Raw genomic sequence first — 23,078 nt, forward strand, 5'->3', positions numbered from 1 at the left:
ATGAACTCAGAAATAGAATTTTTATGATATGACAGTTAGCATGTGGGAAGTGTACTTGAAGTTAAAGTGATGAATCTTGAAGAAAAAAGGAAAAGAATACAATATAACAAAGTGAGAGGTGTAGAGCAAGTCCATGTTTATTGCTGAATATTTAGTTGCAGGGATAGTTTATGCCTTGGGGACCTAAGGCATGAACTAGAAATGGGCGGAGACCAGAAGTCAGCAAGGAGATGGGAGGGAAGGCATCATGGTTAACTTGCTGATTGGAGTACACCAATGAAAAATAGGTCACTGGAGGCAAAGAATTTAGGTTCCTGGTGGAATTTCAGTGAAGGAAAAGGAATGCTTAGAAATGTTAGCATTCTGTAATAAACAGTGATTTCAACAGTGTCTCTGAATGACAGGCACCCTAACAAACTCCTGGGGACAACTTTGAGAGTGTGCAGTAGGTATGTGGGGCTCTGATGGCTAATTGTGCTCACAGCCAGAAACATGTATTCTGTGCTTATATTACTGAAATACAATACAAGGGATTTCAGGATTGGCTTGCATTTATTCTAAGAAGTTTGTCTTTTCTTTTTATAAATATAATTTTACAGAATCTTGACTTGCTTTGGACTGACCTTGTTCCTATGACTGATGAACCACATGGTTCAGTTCTCAGTTGCTGGACACCCTAAGTGTTTTGTTCAAATTGAATCTAGCCATTTGGTATGTTGTTTGAACAAGGTCATCCATTTCTTAATCATTATTTTCATTGTTACTTCTTCATCTTCCTGGTCAGGGACAGTAGTAACGGTATTGTCATTATGATGAAAATCATGGCACAGGGACAATAGTTAAAGCTAAAAGCACCCTCAGGCTTAAAAAAATCTTAATTTTCGCATACTCTTAGGCTAGGAAAAATACAGTATATGCGAATGATGCTGACCAAAACGATGACAGTAGAATACTAAGCATACATCTCAGAAACTCTTGAAAATGAGTGTTTCAATTTACCCAATTCCAGACACCATTTTATTTTGTTATCTGATCACCCTAAAACACGCCATACAAATGGAGCTACCAGATTAGAGTGCTCTTAACACAAGCTGAGTGACGATAGTCTTTCTCACCTAATGTTTACTCCTAGTTTCTGCACAGGAGGTCTGATAGTCTGAATTTTTCTCCACTTCTTCTTTCTGACCCCGTGTACTCTTCCTGGGGAACGCCAGTTGCTTTTTGTTAGAAAAGTAAAACCATTACAGTTTCTTTGTTGTCTCTGAGTTAACCTAGTGGCGTAACTATGATCAATCACTCAAACTGGGGCATGGGATAAACTGGAGGCACTATTAAAAATCACACTGTGATGAACAGCAGAAAGAGGACTGTCTACTAAAATTAGAATATATGGTCATTCCTAATGGGTCAAGACAGTGTTCTGCTTAGAACAAACCTAATAATAAAACAAAACAATACAAAACAACGACATGCCGAGTCTTCAGAAACTGGGATGTACTATGTTGAGCGTTGGATTTGTGAACAGAATCTGAGTATTGCTTTTAACAAAAGCAGAGCTATGTATCCCTTTTACCATGTGTTTCCCAAGGATGGATCTTTAGTCCTTAGATGTGGCAGCAAGCAAGTGCCATTGCCCCATTTACATTTACTGCCCTGAGTTTGACTATTTCATGGCCACCATCGAGTCATAGAGCCAAATAAAGTTGTAATGGAAAAGGTTACTTTAGATATGTTGACTTTTTTTTTAATGAGATTCTGGGTGTTTATACAATTTTTATGGTAGTTTGTAGTATTTTCATGCTAGAAATAGGAAGCACACTTCCAGATGTTCTTTAGCATAAACAAACAAGTGACACTTCTGTTTTTGGCACTTATATTTGGAACCTAGTGCCAAAGTTGATGCTATTTAACCAAAAATTAATAAACAGAAATATTAGTAAAAACCATACTATATTCTATATGTGGAAGTAATCCTCTTGAATTGCCTTTTGCCTTGGGTTCTACATACAGCGGCATTACATTTTATTAATAAGCTCCGAATTTAATAGAAAAATCGAAGGCTTCAGGCAGTTACAGTGTGGCATTTTAAAATCTCTCATGAAGCTAAAAATGCATTATAATTGTAATTGCTTCATGAGTTATTTTAGGATAGAGCTTCCTTGTTGTCTATGAGGCAGGAAGCCATTCCAGACAATGAAAGATGCTCTATTTATTTAAGTTTAATCTTATTTTGTAGATAAGCTGAGAGGACCGAAACTTTAATATTTAGTAGAACTTCACAGTAGTACCTAGCAAGTAACTCAAGCTCTTTGGAACAAAGCCCTGAATCACATTTATTTTGGAAAATTATGCTAAGTTCTAAGTCATGAAGCCATTCCTCTAAAGCCATTCTCTCAACAGTTACTGATTGCATGTACCATCAACCTTAGTATTTGTTGATGCAATGAGTATCTGCATGTATGAGTACAGAGAACTCATTTGTTACACGTACCAAATTATAAGCAAAGAAACAAAGTAATAGAGATGTAAGAGTAAGTGTCAACAGAGATCCAATCTGTACCAGTGTATTTCTTAATACCCCAAAATGGTGGTCTATTATATTATTATGGAACTATGTATACTATTAAAATTTCATAACGAAGACTTAGAATCAGTAAAGGAAAAGTTAGAGATCATCTACCCACTGGTCTTTAATAACTGTAGCATCCAATGCCTTTTAAAAATGATTCAACAAAAATAATAGTTACATATTTTTAAGTTGTTGGATTTAAATGGATAGGGTAGGCACTTTGATAAAATTCACGCATCCTTTAGTAAAACTAAAGTCAGTGTTTTTATAATGTTGGATAGGGAAAGAAAGGTGAAATTTGCATAGTCCATGCTGTATGCATATAAAAGATCTACCTTGATGCAATTTTACTCTCAGAATAAGCCTTTGGATCTTAGAGTCTAAGCCTGAGTTCGTTGGGCGTGTGAGAAGGACAGGATGACTCTGCTTCTCTTGGCTTCCTTTCATAGGAATGCTTCCAGCTGCTGTTCCTCATTTGATGTGACGCCATGTCATTTAGTGTTACTGGCTTCCAGAAGTGCTCTTCAGCACTGGAAGTTGATGAGACTGGACTGGAGAAGATCTGTGAGTCTGCAGAGGAAGTACTGGCCTGGTTATTAAAGGCTATATACTTTACTACGTCCCCAGCTCTCTACTCACCAGTTTACAGGAAGAAGCAAAGTTGATCTTTGAGACAATGGGAAAAGACCAAAATAACTATGAAATAACTCCAGCCTGGGACAATTGTGCTAGGTTTCTTCACTTTATACTAAATACATTCTGGTTGACAAATTTCTTTTCCTACCCAAATTATGAGAAAAAAAATCTGTTTTTTTATAACCTCTGCTAGCATGGAAACCTACTTTGCTGAGTTGAAAATGTCGTTCTCTTTCTTTTGCAGAAGAAGCAAGGTGGATCAGATTGTGGAGAGTCTATGGCCAGATGAACTCCTTTCCCTTGGACTAGAATTACAACTTGGTTTCACTGCTATTCAGATGATAAGAACTGACCTACCTAGCTCCTGGCTCAGTAGACACCACCCACACCTAAGAAGAAGTATCAGATGTAGTAGGCCCTGGGGACCTGTGTGTAACTTACGTTTCAGATTTCAATCTGTGATGCTGAGCCTGTGGACCCACTAACAACTTCAGCACTTTTTGTCTGATCTCATCTTGCAGTGTAGGTGTTGTAGAGCCTTCTGGCCCCACCACTTCACCCTTACCTTTCTTGCCTGGATCAGATTCCTTTATTTTTTTTTCCTTTTTAATTGTTTAAAAATTTATTCTTCTCACCTATATTGCATCCTGGCTGCATTTTCCCCTACTCCCCACCCCACAGTCTCTCCTTCACCTCCCTTTTTCCCCACCTCCCCTCCCTTCAGAAAAGAGCAGGCTTTCTACGGCATCAACCAAATACACCATAACAAGCTACAATAAGACCAGGAACATATTCTCACATCAGGGCTGGAGAAACCACCAAGTAGGAGGAAAAGGGTCCCAAAGGTAGGTACAGGAGTCAGAGACACCCTGCTTCTACTGTTAGAAATTCTACAATAACACAGAGCTATACAACCTTAACATTTATGCAGAGGACTTAGGTTAGACCCATAAAGGATTCCTGATTTTGTGAGACCACTTGAGTCCTGGTCAGTTGCTTCTGTGGGCCATTTTCTTGTAGTGTCCTTGATCCCTCTGACTCTTACAAACCTTCTTCTCCCTCCTCTAAAGGACTTCCCAAACCACACCTCATATTTAGCTGTAAGACTCTGAATGGGCTCCCACTAGTTTTTGGATGAAGTCTCTTTGGACTCAGTGATGATGGCTTTGTTAGGCTCCAGTTCCGGCACAACATGCAGGCTGGACAATCTGTAGGTCAGAGGTTTTGTGGCTGGTTGGTGTCCCAGTCCTTCTACCCAAGGCCTTGCCTGGTTATAGATGTTGGCCAGGTCATGCTCTGGGTCCTCCCAGTACTATAAATTTTCACTAGTGTCAACTTCATAAATTCCATGGAGTTTCCATTGCATTAGGATTCTACCTCACTCCTGAAATGCACCCCCAAATTTCAGTCATCTCTCCCAGTATTTTTTTCCTCAACCCCCAACCTGACATTTCTGCTCCCATCTCCAATTCCCCCTAGTCCATTTGTGACATCTATTCTATTTCCTTTTCCCAGGTAGATCATTCTGACTCCACCACTTATACCTTCCTTGTTACTTTGCTTCTCTGGATCTGTGGATTATAGCATAATTATCTTTGTAGTTCATAGCCTGGATGAGATTATGTTAATTATCATTTCTCATGTAGCTACAGGTCCCATGAAAAGAAGTGAGAGGAGGAGGTTTATTTTAGGGTGTGGGAAAGACATTGCATGATATGCCATTCTTTCATATCATTCAGGGTATCAGTATGATAAAAATAAAGTGATCTTAGAGATGGGTTTTGGGGAGTGTTTTTAAATGAATACAGTAAAGTACCACTTTGTAAATACCTCATTTTGTATTTGGTGGGGCAGAAGGTATTCCTGCTAATCATAACCTCCTTCAAACTTGAGTTTTATTTTATTAAAATATTTTTTGAGCATGGAGCAAAGGATTATAGTTAGTGTTTTGGGAATGTCACCTGTTTTTCTCTGTACAAGTCCAGCCCTACATGAGTAACCATTATAGAACTCCACCTGAGCTCCCATTATTCTTTCTTCCCTGGCTAGAAGAAGAAATTTATCTTTTTATTTAAAGAAGTCTTATTCTTAATACTATAATATAATTCAATCATTTACACTTTCATTTTCTTGCCTCTAATACCTCCCATACACTCCTCCTCCTCTCTTTCAAATTTATCGTGTTCTCCCCAGTTAATTGTTACATATGTATTTAAGATGTCATTTGTTACTTCCTTTGTAGAGTCAGTCCTTTAACCCAGTATCAGATCGATCTCTTCACTCTTTGGAGCATAGGTGCAGCCAGCACAATCTTTTCATGTTTTAGTTAGTTGCTTATTGTGATTAGTGTACTGGCTGGTTTTATGAGTTCACTTGACAAAAACTGAAGTTATCACAGAGAAAGAAGCCTCAGTTGAGGAAATGCTTCCATAAGAACCAGATGAAAGGCAGTTTCTCAACTAGTGATCACTGGGGTTTGGGGGTGAGGACCCAGCCCATTGTGGGTAGTGCCATCCCTAGACTGGTAGACTTAGATTCTATAAGAGAGCAAGCTGAACAAGCCAGGGGAAGTAAGCCAGCAAGTAACATCTCTCAATGGCTCTGCATCAGCTCCTGATTCCTGACCTGCTTGAGTTCCAGTCCTGACTTCCTTGGGTGTTAAACAGCAATGTGGAAAGTGTAAGCTGAATAAATGCCTTCCTCTCCAGTTTGCTTCTTGATCATGATGTTTTGTGCAGGAAGAGAAGCCCTGAGTAAGATAATCAGCTAGGGTCTATTTAGCCTTGTTTCACAAGTAACTCATGCACTGAACAAAAATAATTAAGATATATTCTATGCCAAAATATTATATGCATAGTGGGGAACTAGCCAGGAGCTGGGTGCTAGAATATAGAGCTTTAATTATATTGGTAAAGAAAAATAAACAATTAGACAAAGAAGATAATCATAGAATAAGAGGTTTGTTACAAAGTCCATAATTAAAAGATGAAAGATTAAGTAACAAGGATGCCTTGGAGATGTCAGAGAAGTTCATTGCTGATGACAGATCAAGAGTTTTAAGAGTAAATGAGTTCTACCATGAGATCACAATTATTGTAAAGAATAGTCTAAACAGGAATAATAAATATTAAGGTAGTAAAAATGGTTGAACTTTTTGGGACAAATGATGAGAGTAGGTGGGCCATCTAGAGACACATAGCTACTTAGTATAAACAGTCAACCATTCTTTTGGTAATGTAGTATAGCACATCCAGTTTAATGAGAGGAATTCATCATTTCTTTACTTCTATATTTATTTAATATAGTATATTAGAAACATGGAAATTAGAATGGCCAAACCACTGCATTAATATGTAATATCTTCAGTAACTAAAATTATTGTTAAAGCTCGTACTTTTCATTTTGCTTTTTTATATTAATACAGAGTAAAGGGATTTTAATCCAGCAGCATGACTGCTCTGGCAAGGGGTCACATCTGACAAGAATGCAGACACATTGGATTATAATCTGATCTGGATGTAATATAAATACAGCCTTTAGTATCCATTTTTAAATACATAACAATGAAGGTAAGGTTAGTTTGTAGATGGGAGAAAACATGTTTGAAAGGTACTTCTAATTGAGGGGCAGACAAAGTGATGAATCAGAAAAAGATTTAACAAAATGAGTCAGAGATAGAATACATCCAACTCACAGGAGAACAGCACAGGGAAGAGAAGCTATTAAAGAGCAACACAGAGAGAATGAGAGAGAAAAGGTGTAGTGTGTATGGTTTGGCAGTTTTTTCAGGACAGCTTTGCAGAGACAGGCAAGAGATCGAACTGATAAAGACAGAACAAGCCAGAGAATGAGAAGGTGCCAAATTAAAACATATTCCAAAGTTAGTATGAGGCCAAGCAAAGCAATTCAGATTAAATCAAGTCAGTTTGGAAGATTAGATTGGATGGAGGCTGTAAGTCTCTAGGCCTAGGGTTAGAGATAGTTAGAACAGAGAAAGAAATGATCTGGGCTTAGCCCAAGCCATGAATTTATACAGCTTCGATATGATTCTCTTCTCATCCCATCATCTACAAAAGAAAAGCAACATTTACAATACAGTTCATAAGCAATAATACACAAAATGAAATATTTGGTTTTTGACTGGTATCCTTCCTGAGGTCATTGGTATAGTATTACCAATTGCTTATCAATTCTGAAATTTAAAAGGATATGTGTACAAATTTGTTACTATACAGTATTTACTATCTCAGATGAATCAGAGATGAATATCTAATTTAACCTGGGCCAATCAGGATATTTTCCCCAGAAATTTGGAGGAAAAGCTGGAGAGATGGAGCTCCTTATGGTGATAATGGTTGTATAAACTGAAGGACTTAGTAAAGCTAGAGTCATTCATTCCAGAGCAATGAGAATTTTAGGGAGTAGAATAATCATCAATAGCATAAGATTCCAAATATAGAAGAAAGCAGATAGAGTAAACATACAAGGAAGTAAAATTAAGGTCATACTGAACTACAGTAGTGTTCTTGAGTACTCCCTGGATCCTTAGTGAATCACATCAAATCCAGGCAAGTCCTGATCTGGGCCTTTGAAAATGTGTTTGATGCAAATATCTCCAATACACACACACACACACACACACACACACACACACACACACACACACTCTCACACACACACTCTTACACACACATACACACACACACACACACACACACTCACACACACAAACACACTCAATTTGCTAATGGTACAAAGACATCTCTGTCCATTAGAAGCCAGCAATACAAATAGACATACAAGATCCTAAAATCTGAACAGCCTTTTCTTGTGACCAAAATAACTCAGAACTAAAGAGACTGCACTCCCACATCTCCTGCTCAAAAAACAGGTGGGCCCAATTAAGGCTACAGTTCTTTGATGCCAGAAGTTAGTGTTGCTTCAGAGTACAGGACCAGTATAGGCAAGTAGAAGCTGTTGAGTAAGGCATAGACGAAACTGACTAGTCAAACTATTCAGACAGCATAAATTGAACAGTTTTGCACAATATGTGTGGGATGTTTATTTCCATGTTTCTTTTCAAAGCTTTAATTTGTGACTCTAGCAGTATTCACAGACAAGAATAGTATTTGCAACTGTTGTGCCTAGTGAGAAAGGATAATAGCATAGTGTTAAAATTATTTATATTAATAATAAGTTCATACAAATGTAAGTAATGGAATGCGTGCTATTGTTTCCTTATGACTAAAAAGTTCATATTACATGTAAATGTATCTGAAAACAGTATATATTTTGGAATAATACAGTAAATTGGTATATTTTGAAATGTATAAAATGATATGGAGTGAGTATTCACATATAATTCTATTAAATTTAAAATTACTATGCATAAATGTGTTGCTTTATTTCTGACTTATTATCACTCCTTTTTTTGTTGTTCCTTTTTAAAATTTAATTTCATTCTTTCTTTTGTTTTGAGACAGGGTTACTCTGTGTGGCTCTGGCTAATACGGAACTTGCTCTATTGTCCAGGCTGGCCTTGAACTCAGAGCTTCACCACCTTTGCCTCCTGAGGTTACCGGTGCGTTCCATCGTATGCCATCATTTCCTGTTTTTAATACTTCATGAGAACAGAGCTTTTATTAATTGAAATGTGTGTCATAGTAAGAACCAGAGGAACCAGATGCCTGCCGCAAGATGGCGTCTTCCATACATGTCAGGGAAGCGGCACTCTTACAATCCTAACTGGTTAATTGTCTAAAGAAGACCCCCATAATGACTATACCAGTCAACATGTCAACAAACATGGAGAAATTTCACAAGCCCCCTCCGGAGATGCAGAGCTACAGGGAATCAATGACTGCAGAGAGAGGAAGAACCAGTTTCCTCCAGCAATGAGTCCTCACAATAGGTTATCCAACCTCAATCTGTCAGCCTAAACACAAATAGGGACTAAGGGGACAGAAGACAAGTTGGAAATTAGTGGTTGGAAGTGACACAAATACAGTGATCATGTATATACGTCTCAAAATAAAAATTCCAGCATGGTTGGGGAATGATCTTCAGTTGAGGAGCTGTTAGTCATTGGTAGTCTCTGAGAGGAGAGTCATTTTTCTTTAGCAAAGGGGCAACATTACGCTATCTATGACCCTGTCAATGACCTCATGTCTACCTACATATAAACACCATTGTGGGGCTCACTAGGTTATTTTTATAAAGAAAGAGAAAAAAGAGGGCATCAGGTTGAACAGGAGTTATGTTGGCAGGGGAAGGAGGATAGTGAGAATGGATAGGATGAAAAAAACGTTTTCAAAAAAAAATTAATTACATTGACTTAAAAGTGATTGTCCAGTGTGTATTACCACTGATAAAAACAAATTAAGTAAATGTGTTGATGTACAGTGACCAAATTTTCATAAATAGAGACAGGAATCACTGTGAGAAATAGATATATTATTTGTACCTATGCTTATTTTTATTTATCAATATTGCATTAGCTTCTGTAATCTAGAAAAAAATTGATAATAATTAGATAAGTAACACTTTGCTGACTGTGAATTGTAATGAATCACCACATTTAACAAAAACCATCATCAAATTTAGCCAATTGGAAGATTGAATATATTTTATTAAATATTTAGTGTCTAGTATTAAATTCTTAAACATTTGCTCACATGGCATAATACTTTTTGTTTTACTTTTAGGCTATGCTATCCAGCAGATAGGCAAAATGGGCCTGTTCCCATGACCTGATTTTAATGCTGGTTTTTCTATCAGGCTTCTGTTTTCTCTTTTTAACACTAACGTTTATTTTTCTTTAAATTTTTGACATTTTAAGTGAGATTTTGGCTTTTTGCTCTAAAATGACTTATTTAAGATACCATAGGAGCCCAAATCTTTTCTTGTATATTTTCCAAAAAATTTTACTTAGTAACCTCAAAGTGAAAATCCAGGAGAAATAATTCTTTTATTTATTTTCTTGTTTCAGATTCTAACTTAAAGACTGTGGGTACAAGAGGAGCATTGAAGAGTTTTCTGTTACTATTTCACCTTATAGGTAAGAGAAGATCAGGCCATGGCTACTACACTGATTTGTCTAGATTTTGAGATCACAATGCCTCTTTAAAATACGTTTGTGTTTAAACTGAGGTTCCGTGTGTCATTTTCCCTAGAGGAGATTCTGTCTCGTGGTGCTTCAAATAAAAATGATCACTATATGCTCATATATTTTAATGCTTTGTTATGCAAGAGTGGCACTATTTAAAAAATTAGAAGGACTAGGGGGTATGGCCTTGTTGGAGTGAATGTGGCTTTGTTGGAGGAAATGTGTCATTGGGATTGAGATTTGAGGTTTCTTTTTATTTACTGGATATTTATTTTATTTGCATTTTGAATGTTGTCCCTTTCCCCAGTTTTCCTTCTGGAAACCCCTTATTGCATTTCCCTTCCCGATGCTTCTGTGAGATTTGAGGTTTCAAAAGGCTACACTTGTTCTCTACTTATAAACCAGTATACTTCTCTCAGCTACTTCTCTAGCACCATTCCTCCTTTCTGCCATGATGGCAATGGACTAAGCCTATGAAACTATAAGCAAGCCCACAAATTAATTGCTTTTTTCCCCTTAAGAGCAGTCTTGGTCATAGTGTTTCTTCACAGCAATAGAATAGTGACTAAGATGTGTCTAGTATCCTTATCCTTTTTATCTTGTCCTGACAACTTGTGGGAGGGAGTTGCTTTTGTCCTTCTACCATGTGAGTTCTGGGGCTAGAAGTCAGGTTGTCACACTTAACTGTGAATTCCTTTACCCACTGAGTCATTTCTCTGGCCCTCAGAACTATGTCTGACTTTGCAACTTATGAGAGTTAGGCTAGAGGAAGAGAAAGTTGTAACAATGGGATTTTCCACTAATTTTTGAATTACACATGTTTCTATTCCACCTAACTTTGAGTTCATTTAGCTGAGACATGAACATGCAGGCCCTGACTGGCCTTGGAAGCTCTGGAGTTCTCTGAAGTTGGGCTCTTTTCCATGAAGTCATCACCTTAAGTTCTCTCTCCCCTGTCCCTTCATACAGGAGTTAATCATTGTCCTGGTCCATGTCATCTCTTGCTTCTCTTTGAGGTGAGCCCTGCACCTTCTCTGAATCTTATTTGCCTGTTTCACCTCACAAGACTTCCTTATTTGCTTTCAACTTCTCTCTCCTTAAAAGCCACCATCAGTTTGTAAATGTACCCAGCCACTAAATACAAGCAAGCAAGCATCCTCCTTTACCCCCCCCCCCCCATCCAGATGGCTACTCCCTTTTGTCTGCCCTCATTTTCTCTGAAAGGTCTAAGCTGTTTCAGGCTCTATCTCCACTTGTCCATTTCCCATTCATTCCTTAATACATCTCATCTCAAACCAGTTCATCCTACTCATGTATCCTTACCCTGCTCCCAAATTCTTACGCAGAGATTACTCTGAAGTTTTGTCTGACTTCTCACTTAACTAATCACAGCAGGTAGTTTTCTGTTCTTACATTTCCGGGCATGTAGAACATCTGGAAACAGTACATCTAGAAGAATGTACACACCATTTATTCTAGTCACTTCAAATGACAGATGCAAAGGCCAGAGACTGGGAGTGGAAGACATTTTTCCCAGTTGATGAAAAAAAAAAAAAAGGAATGCTTGACATGAGATTCCACACTATTCTTCTGACCGTATCTCTTTTATAAACGAACAAAATTTATGATGCTAAAAGTGAAAAGCTTTCACTAAGACATTGTGGAAAATTATGATGTTTTATGTGCCTATTGAGGCTCGTTTGTGAACTTCATGGTAGCTAGTGGCTTTTGAACATTATGACTGCAATCCTAGAACTTTGAGGAGGATGGGGATCTGGATGGAATACCATCCCCCTCTCAGCTGGTGACCTTCCTAAGTGGCCAGTGCTGACGCACCTCCAGGAGTACATCTCAGCTGTTTGCACAAAACAGCAGAAGGTACTTCATGCAACTGTGGTCTGTCAGCGAGCCAGAAAAATCCCTGCTGGAAGAGGAAGCAAGTGTCTTCTTCGCTTCCTGCCACCAGGAGAAAGAGCTGCTACCTGCGATCTTTGCTCAGGCCAGCTTGTATCCCTTCCTGTTAAAAATGAAGCATGTTTAAGCTTCACACCCATCTGGTGTTGCTCAGCTTCTGGAATTAGGTCAGTGTTTAAATTTAGAGAGTCCCATGATGTAAAACATCAAGAAGCCTTGGAGCCACACCAAGCCTCACGTCCATGAAATAGTCTTCCAAGATTTTACCGATAGTGTGTGGCTAATCTGACCTGAGAATTTCCCAGGACTTGCTTATGTAATCAATTATATCGCATATTAAACATCATGGAACCGATTTCTATTTGTTTTCCCAAGAGTATGTGTGTCTTTGACTACTTAGGTGATCATTTCCATGAAAAAATTTGGAGTCCTTTCAACTACGGTAATGAATGTAATTAACTTGCTTACCTTGCCTAAGTCTTAATTTCTCCCTCTCTCCACTGGGACAATTTCCTGCCTCAGAGAGCGGTAGTGAGAATTTCAGGTTTACAGCTGGATGCTTACCACATGGCAGGCATAGGATACATAGTGTTTCCTTTTCTACCTCCTCAGACTCTGTTTTTCTCTTTTTCTTTTCCTACTCTTCTTCCCCTTCACTGCCCGAGTGGCTGGCTCACTTTTGATAGATGTTTTATTTAAAATCTCACTGAGTGAGTGAGCGAGCATAGCCGCAGCTGATTAAAGCAGACACTTGTTTTGCATGGCGACTTTGAATCTTTCAGGATGTTAGATTTTATGGCTCAGCTGATTATGTACTTTATGCAATGTTTTCAGATGATGCAATGAATTATTAATTCTAATTAGAGTTGGTAAGCTGGAGACCTGGATTTGTGCCCAGAGAATGGCTTTGCCACATTGAAGACATATGGTCACCTAGATATTACATCCACATCTTGTACATGAACCAAAGGAAACTTTACAGTGTTTGCTGACATTCTGTATTTCTTTCCTTTCTCTATTATTGATTGATTTTGCTGCTCTCTCTTACTTCTAAATTAGCATAGATATTTATTTTCACTTATGCTCAACTGAACATTACTGAGAGGTGAGCAAGATAGCATTTCTCTCTTTTTTTGTAATTTATTAATCAGTGTAATTTATATCAGTGAATTCTCACCCCACAAAACATCCACACAATAAATTCAATACCAATTCATATTGATATAAACTGCTCACTTAGATAAGACAAATTGTCCTGTAAGAATCCATCCCTTATGAAATAAGCTACCTGTGGCCATTTAAAGCCACACAGATCTGGGTCGTCCTTCTCTGCCTCCATCTTCGTTCTTCCCTAATCCCAGCGTTTCTTGCTTGATGGTTTCGTTAAGTGTAAGGCGAGGCCACCAATAGATTGTAGGAAGGTTCTCTGAATCTCTTCCCTGGGAGCCTGGTTTTGTCTCTGATCATGTTCACAGAATGAATGCTGTCTCTCAGGTTTGAGCAGACTGTCTTACAGAATACGTAAATTCCAGCTACCCAGTATCATAGCACCGTTTTTGTCATTATTCTGGTTCGACATCCCTGATTCTAAAATCCTCAGTGGAGTCGCTAAAGTGAATTCTGTGTTGAGTCCTGTCTGACTTTAAGGCCTTGCTACAGAACTAATTGCAGCAGGGAAGATTTAAAAGCTGTAAAAGTCTTCTTAAATACGTCTAGGTAGCCACAACTTGCTTAAAAATTAATGCCACCTGAAAGTATTTTTCTATTTTCTAATAATGTAGGCAGCAGGATCTAAGTGAGAAGGGTGTGTACCGTGATGACTGAAGTTGATTCAGATGTGCCCAGAATGAAAACACGGAACAGGCCTGTAAACAGTTTTCTAAGCTCTGTTTCAATTTGTTCTTTCAGCTGATTGTTTGCTGTGGAGCTCACTGGCAACTGTCGGATGTTACTCTAAGATGAGGCCTGTCTCTTTGGATTCCTTCTATAGGACCAGGCAGGACTATGAGATGTGACTTGGATGAATAGAAGCCCAGGCAGAGGCTTGATCATCTTCTCTGGGAAGGACTGAACAGGATCATAGTGTGGAAGGCTTTAGTGGTAGCCTGGGAACAAGACGTCCTCCAGCCAGTCACCGGGAGGGAAGGGCCTGGCTCCTGCTAGAGGAGGTGAGGAGTATCAGAAGATGTTAAGGAAATCTATGTGGGGCAGGAATTGCAGTTTGATTGCAGTCTGTTTTAGTCACAGTGAGACTAGATAATCTGTTGGTTGGGATGAAGGCTTTTGTCTTTTAGGTGTGGCACAATGGAATCAGACCATTTAAGCCATGTGCTCTGTGGGTTACCTCACAGGCCCGTAACATAAAGCAATGCTTGTACCATTTTCCCTACATAATTAGAGCATTAATTAGAGCATTCCTTAAATATCTAAACACAGCTGAGGAGACACCCGGTGCTGCTTGAGGAAAATTGATAAAAGTAGCTTTCAATTTCTGATATTATAATTCAAAGTTGACTAGTATTTATATGTCCATGTAGTCAGTCTCAGTCTTCTGGGCTTCAAGTAATCCTCCTGCCTCAGCATCCCAAGTAGTTGGAGCCACCTGTATGTTTCACTTCTCTAAGGTCAACATAATTTAAAATTGTTTTCATAATCATGTTACGAAACTTTAATATCTACATGCTTTATGATTAGAATATACATGGCCATGGTGCTATTAACAATTATGAGTTTAATGTCACTTCTATGTCCTGTTGTTGTTTTTTTTTGAGACAGGGTTTCTGCTATGTAGCCTTTGTTGTCCTGGAAGTTGCTCTGTAGACCAGGCTGAATTCGGTCTCTTAGAGACTGCCCTGCCTGTGTTTCCCATGTGCTAGGATTAAAGGAATGCACCACTGTAGCCCATTCAATACTATCTTTTTAAAACTATATTAACTTCTTGCCCTGTATTATTTTATGCTCTAAAAGCTATAAGTTTTGTTTTCACCAAAAAGTGATGAGAGAAAACAAAGAATATATTAGTGTACTGTATACTAGGTAATTTCAACACAGTTTCTTTTTCTTATGCTATTGGATTCTTTTTGTCTCTGCTTTGTTTTATTCAATATTTCTCACATTATATTCATATACCCTTCTCTGATTTTTCATATGGTAGGAGTATACATTAAACATTTTAGCCTGAATTGAACAAGAAAATTCAGAACCTTAAGTGATACAAATGCATTCATTATGTAATTGAATCAAAAGATATCTGAAATACTGGTAGAGATCTATAGGAGGGGAACATATGGAAGGTGCTAGAGAAAATGTCACAGTTAGTATCTTAGACTGAAGCATCAGCAGCTGGCAGTGTTATTTGCACAGATGGACAGAAGTGATATGTCTTCTAATTGATGGATAAAAATCTTCCATGGCCAACTGTTCTAAAGAGGACCTTGTATTGGGGTTTTTGTTTGGTGGTCTTTGACCTTTGGAGGCACCATCTGCCCAGATTAGAACAATTCATTAGAATGTTATATGTATATTTATATTTATACATGTAGTTATGTGTTTTGAAAGTTATAAGATAGTTAACTCATAGTATGATCCCTATGGCTTTTCAGGCAGCCTCATTGTTATTTTACCTCCCTCTCTCCTTCTTCAATATTTACCTCTATCCCTCCATAAGGAGCCTCATCAGATACTTGTATCCTGCTATTACCCTCCATTACCAAACAAAATGTAGTGTTGTAAAGCCCAGATCCAGTGGGATACATTTACCAAACACTCTTGTACCTAGGGCTTAGGAAACATTGCAGAAGTCTATAAGAAAGACTGTATGAGCCAGAGCATTGAGGAGTATGCTGTGAGGTTGTGTCTCTTAGTAATATCACAAGCTATGCCCATAAAGTTTCCCCAACATATCTGCTCAATGTGAGCTGAATACAAATGACACAAATGGACATATCGAAGTAGATAAAATAAAATCCCATGGAATGTTGGGAGTAGGAACTATGGTCTTCTCTAGGGAAGAGTATATATATGTGTGTGTGCATAAAATAACAATAATTAAGAAATAACAATAATTAATAAATTAAGAAATGAGGCCATGCATTTGGGTGAGAGTTGTGAGAATTATATGGAAGGGTGTAGAGGGGTGCACGGGAAGGGAGAAATGTAATTATAATCTCAAAAATAAAATGAATTAATTTAAGAATTAAAAATATTCAATGTACTGAAACATTCCAATAGATTAAAGGGGATGCATAACACATCATCTCAGTCTCATTATACGTCTTCCAATGCATTGAGAGAGAGAATAAGAAAAGCATTGTTCATAAAGAATGTGTTGGTTATTTAGAGCGTTCAAGCTCCTTATGGCTATATTTTTGAACACAAATTCATCCGAGCTGACTGAGTTTCAATGCTACTGAAGGAGTACCAGTGGGAGTAGGGCAGAGTTTTTCAGAGTTTGATCCTTTTATTGCACTGTAGAACTAAGAAGAAAGAAAGGCAAGTGACCTGAAATTCAATGAGAGGACATGGCAGTCTCAGTGAAAAGATTCAGCTAGTTCACAAGAGAAAGAAAATGGAAAGGAGGTTTTCTACTGAAATAAACTCTTAAGACTACAAAGGCATTAGTGCACTTTGAAATGCTATGATTAGATTTAATACCTTGGAGGTCATTAAAAACTAAACAACCAAAAAGGAATTTAGAAGCTAAAATAAAAAGACTAAGACACTTTAAATCATTCCAGAGAAACGGGTGTAGTGAGTATATGTCATGAAATGCTCTCTACACAATTAATTAGAAAGTTGACCAAGGCAGTAGAGAAGGTGACCAAGAAGAACTTTTAGATAGATGTTTAATCCTCTCATGTAAGCCTTGAGGAGTGCTAACCTGAGTTATAATTGTCTTTAGGAACAGAAATGTTAGAGGAAATACTAACCCAAAATAGGAACTAAAATTTAAAGGAAATAAGAATATTAATTTGTTCTGGGTCAATTATGAATGGCCGTTGCCTAGCAAAAAAAGATTCATTACACTGAGTGTTTTGCTTCACCCTGAAAATGGGTATGTAGCATCTGTGAGCAAAGCAAAAATGAAAGACATGAATAGATCCACTCCAATGCAATGTCCACCTTAGGTTAGCAGGCCACAGCAAAGCCCAGTCTGTCTGATCATACTGTATGCTATCCCTGTGGAATTCTTGGCTCTGGGAATGGTAGATGTCTGTTAGGCTTAACAGTACATTGGAAAGGTTTATCAAACATTTTGGTGAAGTTAGTTCAAATACAAAGATTAAAAATAAATGACTATTTTCCAAAGGGTTTAAGAGAGTCCAAGGTAATTTTGGTTCCTCCACCTTTTTTTTTTCCTCTCCATAGTCATAAATTTCTGCCCAGACAATGTCAGATAGCTTTAGGGTCTTTATAAAGATATGGCTACCCTAGAGAACTTTATCTTTTCAGTGGGCAAAATGATAGTGAGCTTTAAGCTAAACTTTTCCATGGCTTAAAGTTCTACCTGTCAGGAAAATACAGTTCGAATGTGTTTGAGAGTTGTTGACTAGAAGACCATTTACAACTTAGCAGGAATTCTAGTAGCTATTTTACATAACGGAATTATATGCAAAACAAGTTTTAATATAACCATATACAGTGACATAAATGTTAGCTCCATTAGAAGGAAGCACTGAATGGTCTGTAAGCGAATGATTTGTCTTTAAAAGACTGCATTCATTACATTGCTTACCTTCTACTGATGGTTGTGGTCTGGTTGGATCCCACAAATCATGTGTTAACAGTTAATTCCTATCATGGATGGAGACATTTGAGAATTGAACAGTGTCTTCTAAAAGGTCTGGAAGAGATATGTCTACCCTGCCCCAACCTCTTTTTATTTGCCCTTTGCTACACAAGATTACGGCGCTCTTTCTGTTTGAAGAATGAAGAATGCACACGAGGCAGTTTGAAAGCAAAGATGGATCTTTATTAGATATCAAACTTGTGGGCCCCTGATATGAACTTCTAGCCCCGGCAATCTGTAAGAAATAAATTTCTTCTACAGTTATAGAAAGGATACAGTTCATTATACCGAGGAAGGCATAATAGCAGGAACATGAGGCAGAGTGTCACATTGAAGCTACTATCAGGAAAATAAAGGGACAAGTAGATTGGATGATGTTATTAAGTCTCAAAACCCCACCCAGAGACCGACCTCCACCAAGGGTGCATTTTGGAATGTCTTCATGTCCTCCTAAATAGCACCTCCACCAGAAGACCATGTGTTCTGACACATGACCTGGTATTGTGTTATATCCTCATCTGTCTATAGACCAAGACACTGAGGGCCAGTCTGACCAGTAGTTATTCCTTGGGGCACTAAGGTGAGTCTTTACTTCTTAACTCCTACACTCTAGGTTGTTCTGTGTGACCCAGTACTTTTGTGTCCACACACTGTCTCTCTGTCACATCTTCTTTATGGGCATTAAGCTGATGTACCCAGATACATACTTCATTACTCTTTACAGATATCTTAGAGGCAACTCAAGCTGAACATGTTAGAACAAAACAATTTAACCCTTTCCACCCCTTTACTAATTTTATCACGCCTGCTTTGCTGATCTGGGAGATCAGATATAATTTCACATGTCATCCCTATTGCATACCGTATCTGCATATTTCTGATTGGAATGCCTTTAAATTTAGTAGTTTATAAGGTCTGTACATCTTAGAAGTGGCCGTCGCCCTATTGTGGGGATGTTAAGAACAAATACACTAACTAATATAATTTCAAATAAGAACTCAGTCCTGTGCAGGGCATTTAGTAATTTATATGCAGTCAAAGCTCTGTCCAGGAGATGGCGCTCACAGTGTACTTTTGCTCTTAGCTTTTAATACCGAGAAATATTTCACGCAAATATGTTTTCTTACACAGAAGACTTAATAGGGATAAACTGTTTCATGTTTTACTATTTTTGATAGTCTTCTGTTTTATTAAGACTTTACCAGATGACTGTGTTCTTTTTCAGATGAAGTAGGTGTTGGAAAAGAAATCTGTAGAAGAAGCAAAAGTTAAGGTGGGAGTAGAAAATTTGTGGTGTGAGATGAGAGAGAAACTTGTACTATAAATTTCTTGATAATAATACCTGTAGAACTTAATAACATCATCAAAGAGCATGAAGCAAGCTGGAAAGCCAGTAGGAAGTAAATGCTTTAGAACACTGCTCATTGGATACGTATCATGAGTTACCTGCAAAATAAACACGTAAGCTATATTACTAAAGATGATCAGAGAGTGTAGTCGTTACACTTCCCTTGAACGATGTATGGTACAAGCTGATAATTTTTCTCCAGAATGACAAAACTGAGCTAAGCAAACCCAAGTATTTTCTGCTTGCCAAACAGAGTTGTGGAGTGAGTAGGTTGGGGTGGGCTGTCAATCCAAGTTTCTGTGTTAATAAGCAGGGAACAAGTTAACTCACTGTGAGTTAAGTTATAGGCTCTTTCCCCAAACTAGTTCATTGATAGTTTCTCTGGGATTTCTCAGATAGTTTTTCTGGCTGACTCTAAGGATCACTGGGGAGAATTTTAAGACACCTGTTGTCCTCTCCACTCAGAAAAACTAGTGAGTATCAGTAAGGAAGTGGGTGTGGGGGGAGCTAGCAGGGAACACATAGCACATCTTGTGGGTGCATGGAAACAGAGAATTGCATGGTAGAGAAGTTGCTTAATTCAATGTGTCGTTGTCTTTGAGAGACCCCAAAGTTGCAGAAAATTGTTCCAAAGAAGGAGGAGGTGGAGGAAAGGGCAGATGAAGCCATGACTATAGCTGGAGTAGAGCTGGGGGAGAAGGAAGAGGAGGGTGAACGGGAGGAGCTAGAAGTAAATAAATAATCTTGTGAGAGGGCTCAGCTGGTAAATCACCAACTGCTCAAAGAGAGCCCGAAAGTTAGCTCCACACTCACTCATTGATATTCAAATACAAACACCAGGTTCATACATACAAGCTCACATACAACAATGAAAATGAATAAACTGTACAATTAAAAGAAGAGGAAATTTCTTCACCTACTTAGACTTTGCTTCCATTGTCACCATTGGACATTTCAATTTCTAAACATGGCAACTGTTGAAAGTAGAAAAAATTAACATAACCGACCGAGTATAAAGGATCCATTGGTAAAGGTATTTGCCCTCTGGCATGATGATGGGAGCCAAATAGAAGGAGGAGGGAAATGATTCCTAGAAGTTGTACTCTGACCTCTTCAAGTGCAAAGGGACACATTCACCCTCCATCCCCATGCACACATACACAAATAAATATATGTAACTTAAAATACAACAGTTATATTTTATAACTTAGACCAAGATACCTGGAGGCTCTTATCTATAGACAGAAAAAGATACATTTATGGAATCTTTATACAAAATGAATACTCTGGATGTCTGCCATGTTCATCCCTATTGAACTTGTTAAATTAGGTCTCAGGTGACTGCTGTAACTCTTTACCTAACTTTAGGGTCTTGAAATATGTGATTTTTGAAAAAAAATACCCAAAGGATTATTTTTTACATCATCTCTGTCCTATATATTTTTATAACATAAAGTTCACACACTATGAAGTTTATGTGTGGATGAGTATTAAGAAGTAAACATAACTTCTGTCATAGAACACAAGACAAAATAAAAATCAAGCTATGCTACACTCATACAGAATTACAAAGAGTTTCATACATAATTTAAAGGTTCAATTAATCTTGAAACCAAACCATAAATTTCTAATAAGCCTTGGCTCTCAAGGTATATTTGAAAGGGATTCATATTAGACATAATCACAAATTTATTTGATGTATTTAAAAATTTTTATTTTCAAGACCATAATATAATTATAGCATTTCTCCCTTTTCTTTCTTCCCTCCAAACTTTTCCATATAACTCTCCCCACTCTTCTTCAGACTCATGGCCTCTGTTTTTAAACTAATTGTTATTGCATCCATATTTATATATGCATGTACATATATTCCTAAATATAACCCATTCAGTCCTTATAATGTTACTTCTATGTATGTTTTTATGCATCACCATTTGTCACTGGAAATAAATATGAAGTCATTGTGGTCTAAGATCATGGATAGAGTAAACAACAGATAAGAAGAGTAAGATGTGGAAACAAAGTACAAAATTAGACATAGCAATACAGAAATCTATTATAAGATAAAAGTGGCATCTTAAGTAGATAGTGAGGCATCTGTTCTGAAGACATCACACACTTCGGTTATATGACATAGAAAACAACCAGGAAATGAGCTCAAGCTCCCTTTGTGTTTATTAGTTTTATCATGATGAGAGGTACTATGGAGCTATGGAGCAGAGAAAAATCAAATAGGTCTTATGCACTGAACCCTGATCACCTAATCAAGAAAACTGCCATTGGGGTAACAGTGTCATAACTGCTTTGGCAGTAACCAATCACTTTTGATTGGATTTAAGACCTGCTCCACAAGAAGGAGTTAATGTCTGATAGTGTAAATCTGGTCAAAAGCAGATGATCGTGGAGGCCCTGGAGGGGACCTTACTACATTTGTTTTGCAATATGATCAGAGTGCTCTCCTTCCCAATGTGATAAGAAAATAGTAATAAAGTAAGAGACGGTTTGATTGGCTACTGTTCAGTATTGTGTCATTTGGACAGAATCTACATGAATCTCAGTAGATTTACTTGATTGACTGCTGATCAGTAGTTCGATGGATGGATATCTAAGTAACTATTACTAAGTATTCTAAATTAATTATGTACTTTGTCTGCATTTGTTATGCTGTAGTTTGTTACATATAGTCTCAAGGCCAGCATTCTCATGTCAAATTTAGTTTAATTTTTCCTATCAATCATCTATCATCTACCTATCTACCTGTCTGTCTGTCTATCTATCTATCTATCTAATCAAGTTATCATCAATTATTTTTATCTCCCTGGAGAACTCTACAACTGAACCTACTGCTTTCTGCCCCTACTGGAACCTTGTGATAGAACAAATGTACTCAGCTGTCGGGGAATCCTAAGAACAGATGAGGAAGGGTCTGGTGTTTTACAGTTTTTAAGGACTTGCTGCCTGTCATCTAGAGGCCTCCCAATTGTCTCAACTTTTTAGAGGCTAAAGGCTTTTACTATGCTTGTCTCCAGAAGACATTTAAGATCAGAACTACAACAAATAGCACTGTACTCAACCTGGGAAGTTGAGTAGAGGGTATCTATAAATACATTGTATTTTGGAATTTTTCTTATTTTTCTTAATTATGAGTTAAAGATTGACCCCGAGCTTCAAGTACGCCAAACAAGTGCTATTATCACTAAGCTGTGCCCTCTGTCATATGCTTTTATAAGAACAAAATTATTTCAAGCTGAAAAGTTGGGTGAAAATGGCTTACAGGTAGTGCCCGGTGCAAGCAAAGCTCTTACTTTGATCACTGGCCCATATTCTGCCCAGAAAAGAGAAGGTAGAATGCTCAAAGATTAATGCAACGCATGACATGAAAAATGTAGTTTATTGCCTTTTAAGATTTATTGAACTCTGATAAAATTTGAATTTGATTTTAGAATATTCCAAGTTACACAATATAAAAGTTACAGTACATGAAACAAAAGTGAATTTTTGGAAGATGCTTTTATATTAATAAAGTTAGCAAGTTGAGCATATAAAATGCATAAGTTCAAAAAGAAACCCGATGAACTTGGTAAATGTCACAGACATACATACAGACAGACAGACAGACAGATACACACACACACACACACACACACACACACACACACAACTCAAACCAGTCTTGCAAAAGTGTTCATGTAATATCAGTGAATTATAAGGCTATAAA

General features: G+C 37.6%; 1 long non-coding RNA gene across 1 annotated transcript; it reads left to right on the forward strand.

The window, feature by feature from the left end:
* The first annotated feature begins 5,737 nt into the window (after nucleotides 1–5,737).
* Nucleotides 5,738–16,470, forward strand: LOC147994773 (uncharacterized). The gene is made up of 4 exons (XR_015685965.1): nucleotides 5,738–5,884; nucleotides 8,689–8,786; nucleotides 10,194–10,262; nucleotides 14,133–16,470. It is a non-coding gene; the product is annotated as an uncharacterized LOC147994773 (long non-coding RNA).
* The last annotated feature ends 6,608 nt before the right edge of the window (nucleotides 16,471–23,078 follow it).

This window comes from Rattus norvegicus, chromosome 4, assembly GCF_021556685.1.
Source record: "Rattus norvegicus strain SHRSP/BbbUtx chromosome 4, alternate assembly SHRSP_T2T, whole genome shotgun sequence".
NCBI lineage: Eukaryota > Metazoa > Chordata > Mammalia > Rodentia > Muridae > Rattus > Rattus norvegicus.